Below are 13812 nucleotides of genomic sequence, written 5' to 3' on the forward strand. Positions count from 1 at the left end.
TCTACCCCTAAATGTCCACAAAACTCAAAATCCATTCTTTTGCTTTTATTGTCATATTGTCATTGTCTCTTCCACTGCTGCTTTAAAAATCTAGCTATTCTGCTGGTTTTGATTGCTGTTCAGTTTTACTGCTCTACCTATTTCCATCTCCCCACATTTTCTTTTAAAAACTTAGATCTGATTTTTTCCATTTTCCAATTTAAAAAAAAAAATAAGGGCTTTCTCTAACTTACTGGAATAAACGGAAAATTCTTCATACATGACTACCCCGGGGCTGGGAAGGTGGCTCAGTGGTAGAGCACTTGCCTTGCATACATGACTACCCCTTACAGCCTGGTCTCTGAATATCTTTTCTAGTTCCATTCCTTGCCACCATCCTCAATGTTGTCCTCTAGTCATATAGCCAACTAAGCATCATTTTGACATATTTTAAGGCTGTTTCACAACTCCTTTCCTGCCGTGGCTGGCTTCAAAGTATGATCCATAGATCTCAGCCTCCTGAGTAGCTAGGATTACAGGTACGAGCCACCATACAACAAACTCTTTTCCTCTTCTTAAATTTCCTTTCCTTTTCTTCTTTAGGACAATGTATTACTCATCCATCCAAGCTCAGGTCAAGCATCACCTCCAAGAATCCTTTCCAGTCTCCAAAGCAAGTTAATCATTCCCTCTTCTACATTTTCAAAGTTCTTCTCAAAAACGTCTATGAGAGTCTTTTTAATTACATCAGGTTTGTGAGTCTAGTACTTATTTAACTGGTCCTATTCATCTTTATAACCTCTCTGTCTTTTAGAGTTCCTGCCCTCAGGATTTCCTTAAGTTCTAATTATAAGAGTTCACACCAACACATACTTTCAGGCACATGTGTCCACATCCTTAATTGTAATTAATGACAAGAAAGGCATGCAGTCTGAGTGAGACAGGCAGGGTTAAAACCTCTCTGCAGTCCTGACTGCAAGGCATCTTGAAACAAACTAAAATGTAGTCTCCAGAAAGCAGGTATTTTTATCTCTTGTTTATTGTGGCATCCTTAGGGCCTTGTACATAGTAAGTGGCTATATTAGTATAGATATTCACAGGAAACAGATGGTACACCCAAAATACCATCATATGAGGAGAGACAATTTATGAAGGTGTAGGAGAACCAACAAATAATAGTGAAGCAATGCGGGGCTTTCATTGTTGTAACAATGAAAAGCTGTTACCACTACCCTAGGCATAAAGGAAGCAGTAATATAGAACAGGCTGTCCTGCCTTGTAAACAATGACCTCTATCACAGCCGCCTGACTCCTGGAAGGACCACCCCTAAGAGGGTAACCTCAGTCCAAATAACAATATCCAAAGATGTAGGTTTAAATGATTGACATTAATGTGCAATCTAATCTAGAACGAGGAGCAAGCAGCTGGAGTCTCTAAGCCAAAGCTGACAATGTTGTGACATGCTTGCCACCATTCTTCCTTCTGCATTCCCCAACCTGGCCTCTAAGACAAACTATTTTTTAATCAGGTATAGTCCTGTTAACTTCTTCACCATAAAATTCCCTACCATACTTCTCAACAAAGTATTCCAAGCAATAACAACAATAAATCATTGCTATAGTTTATTTGTTTGCTTTTATATTTATCCTGGGTCTCATTATGTAACCCAAGCTAGCCTCAAACTCATCATCCTCCTGCCTCAGCCTCCTACATAGCTGGGATCATGGTCAAGTGCAACCAAGCCTGATTTGGTCTTTCGAGTTTGAAATCACCACCATAAATATTGGGTTAGATTCCAGAGAGAAGGGACTGCCAAATGCTAGACTTCATTTTTCTGTCCAGACAGTCAGGCTAGGGTTCAAGTTAAGATTCTGATCCCAGAGGAAGAAATAAAAATGTGAATCAGCAAAGTAAAAATTCTGGCCCACTATTCAAACAGTGGAATTGAAAGAAAGAATAAAGTAAAAATATCACACACACACACACACACACACACACACACGCACGCACGCACGTACATACACTTTGTTCTGTTTTGAGGCACAGCCTCACAAGGTAGTCCAGACTAAGGGCCTCAAACTCAAGATCATCTTGCCTTTGCCTCCCAAGACTACTGGGATTACAGGTATGCACAACATAAAATATATTTATCAGTGCAAGACTGATGTCAAATCCATGCTGGTGGAAATGATGTTTTTAATATATAATGAAGCATGGTTTGGATTGACCCTGATATTGAGATTGGGAAACACAGCACATATCAGGTAACAGGGTAGAATTGAAGCAATGTCAAATCTGTGACAGATTTGAAGCAGGAATTAAATAAAACACACAGGGTTTGGGGCTGTATCTTAGTGTGAGAGTATTTTCATAACATGTGTGAGGCCCTAGGTTCAATCCCTGGCATTGTTCACTCCATTGTTCACACAATTTTAAAGTGCACGCACATGCATGCACGCACACACACACACACACACACACACACTCATGCATACACACAGAAGCACACCCCACTACCATTACCACCACAACATAGGTTAAAAACTATTTCTGACTTAATGATGGCTTAACTTTTTTTTAACTTTATGATGGCACCAAAAGCATATCCATACAACCAATCTGTTTTTCACTTTCAATATGGTACATGAGCTATTCAATACCTTATTGCAAAGCAGGCTCTGTGTTAGATGGTTTTGCTCAACTCTGTGCTAATGTAATTGTTCTGAGCACATTTAAGGTAGGCTATGCTAGGCTATGATATTCAATGCTAGGTATGTTAAATGCCTTTTGGACTTAGGACAGTTTCAAGTTAAGTTAAGGAACATCAAATAATGTATATAATAATATAATATAAAATATAATAATATTTTAGGGTCCTAAGAAGACATAAATGGCAAGTAGAAATTAGAGTGAGTTGAAGAGAGACTCATTGCAAGTGTGTGGATAGGGTATAGGGGAGTCATAGTGACATGAGAAACTCTGCCTAGGCAGCAAGGGACCTATTACCACATGTAGATTGAAGGGATAAGATAAAAGGGAGTTTGAGAAGGGAAAGTTATTCAGAGTGAGCCGTCTTAAAGGGAGAGATGGTCTTTGGGTAAGGGATTCTGTTACCTGAAGTGATCAGCTAAAGAGAGGGCCAAGGAAAATAAATACACTGATTTCATTCTGTTGGTATGACACATCCAGGCCAGGCTTCTAGGAAAAAGCATTGAGGAGTAGGAGAAAGAGGGGATCTGATGGGCACATTGAAGATATTTGGGGCAAAGCAACTTAAAAAATCAATGCAACAATAAGTAAAAGGAGAACAGAGTAGACTTGTAGAGAGAAAAGGTACCCTCTAAGAGAAAGAGAACATTCTAGTTAAAAGAAAGACTGAAATAGTAGCTCCTTCCTAGAGTAGCCTCAGATCCTGTGCCAGTTTTTGTCTCAGTGGAACTTTAAGAATAGACACTCTTTCTTTAAAACAGTCTGTAATTCATGTCTTGTAACTCTGAACACTTAAGAAAATGCTTTGTACAAATGAGAATAGTTTATTCCTTTTAGAAATCCTGCAAACAAAGATAATTGAGACAGGAAGGCCACTTACTGAGAGTGAATTATAACACTCTCCTCAGTTTTTTGTGAAGTGTCCAAATTTAAAAATAAAGGTGCCAGGGTCAGGAAAGCCACCTACTGTCAAAATTGAGAAATTATAGAACTGACCTAATTAATTGGGTTCTTCTGGATTATGGAAAACAGGTTATTCTTTAAAAAAAAATCCCAGGCCATTCTGCATAAAATTGAAACAGTAACATTATTTTTCTTAACTGAATTCTTCCACTTGTGTGTGTGTGTGTGTGAGTGAGAGAGAGAGAGAGAGAAAGAAAGAGAAAGGAAGAGAGAAAGAGAGAGAGAGGGAGAGAGAAAGAGAGAGAGAGAAAGGAAGAGAGAGAAAGAGAGAGAGAAAAAGAGAGAGGGTGAGGGAGAGGGAGAGGGAGAGGAGAGGGGGGTGTTACTGGGGCTTGAACTCAACACCTGGGTGCTGTTCCTTAATTTTTTTTTTTTTTTTGCTCAAGGCTAGCACTCCACCACTTGAGCCACAGCTCCACTCTGGCTTTTCTGGTACCTAATTGGAGATAGTCTCATGGAGTCTTCTGCTTGCTCTGGCTTCCAACCAAGATCCTCATATCTCAGCCTCCTGAGTTGCTACAATTAGAAGCATGAGCCACCAATGCCCGTCCCAGTGCTCCCTAGGCTTTCTTTGTTTTCACCATGCTGGGGATTGAACCCAGAGCCTTGCACATGATAGGTAAGTGTTCTACCACTGAGCTATATCCCAAGCTCTTTATTGTTGTTGTTGTTGTTGCTGTTGTTGGTTGTTGGGCCTGAACTCTGGGCCTGGGCGCTGTCCCTCAGCTCTTCAGCTCAAGGCTAGCAGTCTACCACTTGAGCCACAACACCACGTCTGGCTGTTTCTGCTTATGTGGTGCGAGGAATTGAACCCAGGGCCTCATTCCTGCAAGGCAAGCTCTCTACCACAGAGCCACCTTCCCAGCCCCTCTCCAGAAATTTTAATTGATTTATTGATGAGCGAGGTTTCACATATTTGCAGTATGCAAGTTGATTAATTTTGATGTAAGTATTCATGACCACAATTGAAATAAGATTTCCATCTATTCCAACAGTTTCTTTGTACTACCTCTACTTACACACCCAGGCAAACAAAGACTTACTTTTAGTCACTATAGATTAGTTTATACTTCCTAGAGTTTTATACAAATGGACCAAACAATATGTATCTTTTCTGTTTTTTTCACTTAGTATATAATTCTGTAATTGATCTATATCGTAACACATCTTAATAGATGAGTAGTAGTCCTTGAAAGACATATCTCAAGTTGTTCATTCACATATAAATGAACATTTGGTTTATTTCATTCTGGCTAATATAATACTCAACTGTCAATTTTAAGATGGAAATAGAAATGACATTTGTTCTGGATGACTTGGAGATGTTCGAAACAATTGCTTCAGAATATGGAAATTCAAAGCATTACATCTACACTCAGAAGATCTGGGTCAGTCATTTCATTTTACTGCTACAGAACTTGGGCCAACATTTCTTTTTGCTAGTTCTGGGGTTTGAACCCAGGGCCTGGGCACTGTCCCTGAACTTCTTTTACTCAAGGCTAGCACTTTACCACTTGAGCCACAACACCATTTCTGGCTTTTTCTGTGTATGAGGTACTGAGGAATCGAACTCAGGGCTTCATGCATGCAAGACAAGCACTCTAACACTAAGCCACAGTCCCAGCTGCAGCCAATAATTTTAAATTTGCTGAGACTTGATTCCCTTAGCTATAAAAGAATATTAATGTCTGCTTCTCTTCATTGTAGCACTATTCATAATAGTCAAGATATGGAATCCAGCAAGGTGCTCATCAACTCATGAGTGAAGAAGGAAAATGGATACTATTCAGCTATTAAAAAAAAAAAAAAAAGAATGAAGTCCTGCCAGGCCAATGGTTCACACCTGTAATCCTAGCTACTCAGGAGGCTGAGATCTGAGGATTGCCATTGGAAGCCAGCCTGAGCAGGAAAGTCCATAAGACTCTTACCTCCAATTAACCATGAAAAAAGCTAGAAGTAGAACAGTGGCTCAAGTGGTAGAGAGCTAGCATTGAGCACAAAAGCTCAGGGACAGTGCCCAAGCCCTGAGTTCAAGTCCAGGACCAAGAATGAAGTCCTATTTTTTGTGTCTGCCAGTACCAAGGTTTAAACCCAGGGCTTGAGTTCTGTCTGACACCCTGGGAGCTATCTTTTAACTTTTTCACTCAAGGCTGGAGCTCTACCACTTGAGCTACACCTCCACTTCTAGATTTTTATGGCTAATTGGAGATAAGAATGCTATGGACTTTTCTTCCCCTGGCTGGTTGCAATTGCTATGCTCAGACCTTCAGCTTCCTAAGTAGCTAGGATTACAGATGTCAGCCATGGGTGCCTGGTTGAAGTCCTGCTATTCTAAACCAAATAGGTAACGCTGGAGGACATAATCTTACAGAGAAAGATACTGTATATTCCCACTCATTTGTGGAAGCTAATGAAAAAAATCAAACTCATCAAAGAATCAATGAATAGAGTCACTAGAGACTAGGAAGTATAGGGCAAGTGGGGATGTGAGAGGATAGATAAGGTTACGTGTTCTATAGCACACTCACATAATACAGTCCACTATTTATGACATGTTTCAAAATAACTAGAAGAGTCCAGAAGTTCTGATAAATATTTAAAATGGAATGCTAATTATATTGATTTGCTCATACACAAAATATACATACACAAAATTATCATATTGTATCCCATAATATGTTTATGTAGTTATGTGCCAGTTTAAAAAATACTTCCTAGGATTACTGTGCACATTAAATAAGAAAATTCACAGAGAGGAGTTTACTGAGAAATTAGTCAGCTTGGACTACCATCAGGAAGACCATTGCTGGATGGCTTCATCAGTAGAAATCTCTTTTCACAGTTTTAGAGGCTTAGAAGTTTAAGAATGGAGTGTTAGCATTATCAGGGTCTCAAGAGGGCTTAGGAATACATGCTTTCTGTGTCTGCCTATGGCAGAGAAAAGGTGAGCATGCTTGCTCACTGTTGCCTCTCTTTATAAAGGCACTAATCCCATTATAAGGGCCCCAGCCTCGAGACTTTCTCTAACCTAATCACCTCTGAAAAGACCCACTTTTTTTTTAGTTGCACAAAGGGGTTTTAGTTCAACATGTCATATATCTTGATCAATGTCACCCCTTCCACCATTCTCCCCCATCTTCCCCAATCCCATCCATATGCTCAAACTATATTTCATTTTACATATGTAAATTGAACATAATGTCTGTATTTGCACTCCTCTCCTCTCTCTAGTCATCTATGCCTGCCTTTTTTCAGCTTCCTGGTATTCATTTGTAATTGGGTACTATGGCTTCAGCATATGAATGGATTTGGTGGTAGTGAAAACACAAATCAGTCCATGCTGATTTTTTTCTAGGCCTACTTATAGACCCCTATAATCAGGCCTTCAAATATCATGGCTCTAAGAAAATGTATAAAATGTAATTGGGGCTGGGAAAGTGGCTCAGTGGTAGAGTGCTTGCCTTGCATGCCTGAAGCCCTGGGTTCAATTCCTCAGCACCACATAAGAAAAAAGAAAAAAGCCGGAAGTGGCGCTGTGGCTCAAGTGGTAGAGTGCTAGCCTTGAGCTGAAGGGCTGAAGGACAGCGCCCAGGCCCAGAGTTCAGGCCCCACGACTGGACCCAAAAAAAAAAAAAAAAAAAAAAAAAATATATATATATATATATATATATATATATAATTGGCTAGGGGTGTAGCTCAGTGGTAGAGCACTTACCTGGTATATCCCTAGCACAAAAAGGAAGGGATAAAGGAAGGAAGGAGAAAAAAAAAGTTAGCATATGTCTCTTTCTTGAGGGCAAGTGCTACTTCTTTTCCTCTGTTTTCATATACCTAGGTAAGTTATTCTTTGTCAAGTATTCCATGAATGCTTATGAAGATAACAGTAAGTAGTTGTGTGGTGTTCTATAGGTTATAATGGGTCTCATTGTGACCCTCAAAGTTCTCCCAGAGTATTAAGGATAAAAGATGACATTAGCCCCCATTACTGGATGAGGAAACTAAAGTTCACAGATGCCCAAGCCTATCTGAGAGAATAATCTAGCTTTTTACATACCAGCTCAGAGCATCTTCTACTTTGGCTTACGGCCTGCCACTATTCTTCACAGTATTTAGGCGGGTGCATTGGCCTCCAGTTAATACTAACATACAGCAATTTTTGCAGGATAAAAGAACAAAGTTTATTTTTAGAAAACCAAAACAGTTGGTGGCATTTTGATATTTACACTGTAATATATGCTTTTATGGAGAACCTCAGGATATTTGAAAGTTTCAGGATATAGCATAAGTGTTTCCTTTCCAGAACTTTGACTATTACTTTCCTTCCTCCTATGTACACTTCTAAGCCATATAAGAATTTGAATTTACTATAAATACTTCCTATCAAGTACAGATAATTTCTTTCTCACATATTGTTTCTGAATTAAACAGTATACTAAATATTGCCTAAGAATTAGTCCCTACTTTCCTTTTCTCCTTTTCTGATTTTATTCAATACAGTTTGAAAACTATTGCTATAGTACACTTATTTTGCATTTTTATCTAAACAGAAAGCTCAAGCTCTTAATTTTCTTTTGTACTAATTTTTTTTTTACTTTCCTAATCACCCCAAGAGAGGATTTTTTTCTTTAGATAAAAAGAACAAAAAATGGTCAGTGATCCTTCTTAGATAATCAGGCCTGCTACTACTACTTAATCTGAAATTAGATGTTATTTCACGGGATCAAAATTGGGTCCTTTTTCTATTTAACACATGACAAATGCATGTACCCTTATGTGGAACAAACTGGACTGTGCACACTTCATAATTTAAAATTTAGATCTAAATATGTTAGGTTTTTTATTAATATAAAAGGAATTAGTAATTTATTTTTTAAAAAAGGACTTAACGCAGTTGGCTCCTTCTCTAAGAAAAATTAATGCAAGGAGCTCATGGCTTACATCTGTAATTTTAGCTACTCAGGATGCTGAGATCTGAGGATCTTGGTTCAAAACCAGCCAGGGAAGAAAAGTTCATGAGACTCATCTCTTATTAACCATCACAAAGCCCGAAGTGGAGCTGGGCCTCAAGTGTAGAGTACCAGCTCTGAGTAACAAAACTAAGGGATATCACCCAGGCCCTGAGTTCAAGCCCCAGGACCAGCACACATGCACAACATACACACACACAAAGCAAAAGATAGAAAATCCCATTAAGACTTTTGATTCTCTATTTACTTTTCTATAAATGAGATTCTGTATTTCATGGAGAGTCTGAGTTTGTAACAAAATTGGCAGTACATTAGATTTTTCTCAATCTAAAAGTTTTTTAAGTTAGTTTAAAGTAAAAAGTCCAGTTAAAAGTGCAACCTTGACCACCGTACAGTTTGTCCCACCATGTTCTTCTCCCTGGCGTTTCAGGCCAGAGCAGCCAGCCTCACTGCTCAGTGGGGAAGACAAATAAGGAATTTGCATAAGTCATCTGTGCAAAATGGTGCTGGAGGAGCCTTATTTGTGCACAGAGATACACCTGAGAATAACCCAGATATCCTATTTGATTTCACACCAGAAAACTATAAGAGAATGGAAGCAATTGTGAAAAACTATCCAGAAGGACACAAAGCAGCAGCTGTGTTTCCAGTCCTGGATTTAGCTTAAAGGCAGAATGGATGGTTGCCCATCTCTGCTATGAACAAGGTTGCAGAAGTTTTACAAGTACCTCCAATGAGACTATATGAAGTTGCAACTTTTTATACAATGTATAATCGAAAGCCAGTTGGAAAATACCACATTCAGGTCTGCACTACTACACCTTGCATGCTTTGTAACTCTGACAGCACACTGGATGCCATTCAGAAAAAGCTTGGACTGAAGGTTGGGGAGAAAACACCACACAAACTTTTCACTCTTACAGAGGTGGAATGTTTAGGGGCTTGTGTAAATGCACCAATGGTTCAAATAAATGACAACTATTATGAGGATCTGACACCTAAAGATATTGAAGACATTATAGATGACCTCAAAGCTGGCCAAGTTCCAAAACCTGGGCCAAGGAGTGGACGTTTCTGTTGTGAGCCAGCTGGAGGTCTTACCTCTTTGACTGAACCACCTAAAGGTCCTGGATTTGGTGTTCAAGCAGGCCTCTAATTTATGTTAAACTATAAATATGTCACTGGAGAAATAAAGCTCCTACTTAAAAAAAAAGTCCAGTTAAAGAATACTAGTAGCATTTAACTCCATATGAATTGCTAGTAGAATTTTTTTTGTTGGTGGTGATGGCTTGAACTCTGGGCCTGGGCACTGTCCCTGAGCTCTTCAGTGCAAGGCTAGCACTGTACCACTTGAGCCACAGTGCCACTTCCACTAGTAGTATTTTATCTGCTCAAAATTAAGTAAAATTTTGTGCAGTGCTAGAGATCAAATCCAGGGCCTTACAAATGTTAGGCAATCTCTCTACTACTCAATCACACCCCCAGCCCACTGAAGTATTTCATGTGAACTACATAATATATATGCCTTATTACAGAGATTTGTAACAATCCTACAATACTCTAGCCTGATAACATTTTAAATGTATAAACTAAAATAGATATAGTAGGGAAAAAATGGAAGGAAAAGATATAAGAAAAAATGGGATGTAATTTAAACCAGGCATGGTGACACACACCTGGAATCCCAAGTACTTGGGAGGCAGAGCTAGCTCTAATTACAATCAATATATGTTGTTGGAAGTTCACAGATGAAAAAATGAAGATACCTTTATTTTATTCCTCCTAGTTTTAATTTTTATGCATGTAAATAGATTACTTTTATAATTAAAAAAGAATATTCATCGGGGCTGGGAAGGGAGCTCAGTGGTAGAGTGCTTGCCTTGCATGCATGAGGCCTTGGGTTCAATTCCTTAGCACCACATAAGATAAATCTGGAAGTGGTGCTGTGGCTCAAGTGCTAGAATGCTAGCCTTGAGCTGAAGAACTGAGGAACAGGGCCCAGGCCCAGAGTTCAGACCCCATGACCAACAAAAAAAAAAGAATATTCATCATAGTACTACAAAAACTGAGCCTCATTTATGTCTTCAATATGGCTTAATTAGAGCAAGTATTTTAGCTCTAGTTCTCTATCTCTAAACTGATTCAGAAAGGCAGCTTCCCAAGGGATATGTCTCTACTTCAGTTCTTCTGAGAATAAAGCCTTATGTAGATTGTGGAGTTCTATTCATAATGCTTCTCTGAAAAATGAAAGGAAGTGAACTAGCCAGGAATGGTGGCACATACCTGTACTCCTAGAACTTGGGCATGAGGATCACAAGTTCAGTGCTCACCTGGCAAGAGCTGGTCTTAAAATAAATACATAAAATTTTTAAATAAAGTAGACATTTCCTTGCTTCTGATGGTAAAAGCAAAGGATCTAAAGAGGTGATTTGACAGCCCTTATCAAGTAGTGCTAGTCCCTTGGAAAATGAATATTTAATGCCTGTGTAGAGAAATAGAATATGCAAGGGATGGAGTCTCTATATGTATATAGTTAGTTTTGCTGACTAAAGACTTTTGCTTAGACAGAAACTAAGTTTTAAAGAAGCTGTAACCCTAGAACAGTGTTTTGCACGTAATGGGCATTTAGTAATTTTCTACTGAATTCAGAGAGAAATGCAGAATAATAGATAATGACTCTAATAATGGGCCCATCCCAATGAATCTGAAGTCATTAGAATTGAGAGGGGAAAAAAGAGTGGCAGGGAAGCTATAAAACTTGCTAGATTGAGGGCTGGGAGGGTGGCTCAGTGGTAGAGCGCTTGCCTTGCATGCATGAGGCCCTGGGTTCGATTCTTCAGTACCACACAAACAAAAAAAAGAAAAAAAAGCCAGAAGTGGCACTATGACTCAAGTGGTAGAGCGCTGGCCTTGAGCTGAAGAGCTGAGGGATAGCGCCCAGGCCCAGAGTTCGGGCTCCACAACTGGACCCCTCCCAAAAACAACAACAACAACAACAAAAAACCTTGCTAGATTGAATGTGGAACACTCTAATATATACATGCTTAAAGTGCTTAATATTCTTTTCCTTTTTTGTGGGGGGAGGATAGTACTGTAGTTTAAATTCAGGGTTCATGCTTGTTAGACAAGCACTCTACCAATTTGAACCATGCCTCTAGCCCTTACTGCTTTAATTTGTTTTTACATATGGCAGCCTATCATGTTTTTTTCCTTCCAAGCTGAGCTCTATTGCCATCCTTCCACTTCTTGCTTCCCAAGTAGCTGAAATTACAGGTGTGAACCATCATACCTGGCCCTTGTTTTCTATTATGTCTATAACACTTCCCTTTGATATAGTCTGGCTAGGATCCTGATTATCCTATAAACAGATTTCCCAAACATGTGGATGGGAACTCAAGCCTAATTAAGTATGGCACATCTGTAAAGTATAACACCATGCTAACCTTTGACACAAGAGTCATAACTTTATGTTGGTATGGATTCTTAACGTAAGTGATCCAAGGAAACTTTTATAGATTAAATATTATGAACAAGAGATTAGAGTTGAAGCTAAGTTGCCCCAATATTTAATTGCATTCATTTGGATTGCCTGATTAGCAAGGTTGAGATAAAGCTGAAGTCCAAGTAGTAAGTTTGGGAAAGAAGGGAAATGGAGAAGTAAGGAAGATGTTAAGGCAGCTACTGAGAAAGGGTACCAACAGATCAGACTAAAGTGCTCCCCAGCTTTCAGAAGGACTTTTGACTTGAATTTTATTTTAAAAAATGTATTATTTCTTGTGTGCCCAAGTTTGCTGAGTACTCTTCATATCCATTCAGCTTCACCAAATATATTCGATACTTGTTACTATTCTAGATCTTTATGATCCTGGATCACATTTCAGAGTTGCCAATCAAATTTATGGGAAAATAATTAAATTTATGTGCTATCTTTATTTTCTATTCCTTATTATTTTTACATTATAATATATCAATCATACAGAAAATGATATGCACAATTCTAACTGGGGTGAGGTGGAATCTCAGTGTTGTTTTGATTTGCATTTCTTTTATGGCTAAAGAAGTTGAGTATTTCTTCATGTGTCTATTGGACATTCTTATTTCTTCTTCAGAGAAGTCTCTCTTTAAGTCTTTGGCCCACTTATTAATCGGGTAGTTGGGTCTTTGAGGATTTGTTGTTGGGGGATTTAATTTTTTGAGTTCTAAGTATATTTTAGATATGAGACTCTTGTCTGTTGTATGGCTAGTGAAGATCTCCCAATCCATGGGCTTTCTATTGATCTTGCTAGCTATGTCCTTTGCCATGCAGAAGCTCTGCAGTTTCATGCAATCCCATCTGTCCAACTTTTCTTTGATTGAGGGGATGTGGCCAAAAGGGAACCCTACTGCATTGTTGGTGGGAGTGTTAACTTGTTCAACCACTTTGGAAAGCAGTATGGAGGTTCCTCAAAAGAGCTCCCCTATGACCCAGCAATCCACTTTTGGGCATTTACCCAAATGATCACAAACAAGGCCATACTAAAGCTACCAGCACAACTGTTTAGTGCAGCATTATTCACCATAGCTAAGATATGGAACCAACCTAGATGCCCCTCAGTAGATTAATGGATCAAGAAAATGTATGCACACACACACACACACACACACACACACACCCCACATACATACAATGGAATTCTATGCCTCCATCCGAAAGAATGACACCGCTCCATTTGTTAGGAAATGGAAAGACTTGGAAAAATTATATTAAGTGAAGTAAGCTGGGCCCGAAAAAACATAGATCCATGGTTTCCCTTATCTGCAATAACTAGTATATGTCTAGGCCAAGCAGAAAAGGTCAAAAGCTATGTACATATGACCATATAAGATGATGTTATGCAAAATGAACCCCAAGATAGGGACACAGAGGTTTTATCTTTGTTGCTGTTTTTGTAATGTACTTATAATGTAGTGATTTTTTTGTTTCTTTTGTATGTTCTTCCCCCATGGTACAACCCCTGTTTTCACTGTATTTGATTCCGGTGCCCTACATCTTGTATATACATTTTTCTAATTCGGAGAGGGGAAGGGAAATAACAAAATGCAGAAAGAAGGATACAGGTTGACCCATTGTAACAATGAGATGTACAAGACACTATGTTGAAAATGATTTTACAACTTTGGGGGGGAGGGAGGAGTTGGGGAGGTGGGAAGGGA

The 13812-nt window shown here is 38.9% G+C and overlaps 1 pseudogene; it reads left to right on the forward strand.

Annotated features, from left to right (window-relative positions):
* The first annotated feature begins 9009 nt into the window (after nt 1-9009).
* On the forward strand, nt 9010-9817 carry LOC122116550 (annotated as a pseudogene).
* Nucleotides 9818-13812: the final 3995 nt, after the last annotated feature.

Source organism: Dipodomys spectabilis, unplaced genomic scaffold (genome assembly GCF_019054845.1).
Source record: "Dipodomys spectabilis isolate Male_0828 unplaced genomic scaffold, ASM1905484v1 ptg000136l, whole genome shotgun sequence".
In the NCBI taxonomy this organism is placed as follows: Eukaryota; Metazoa; Chordata; class Mammalia; order Rodentia; family Heteromyidae; genus Dipodomys; species Dipodomys spectabilis.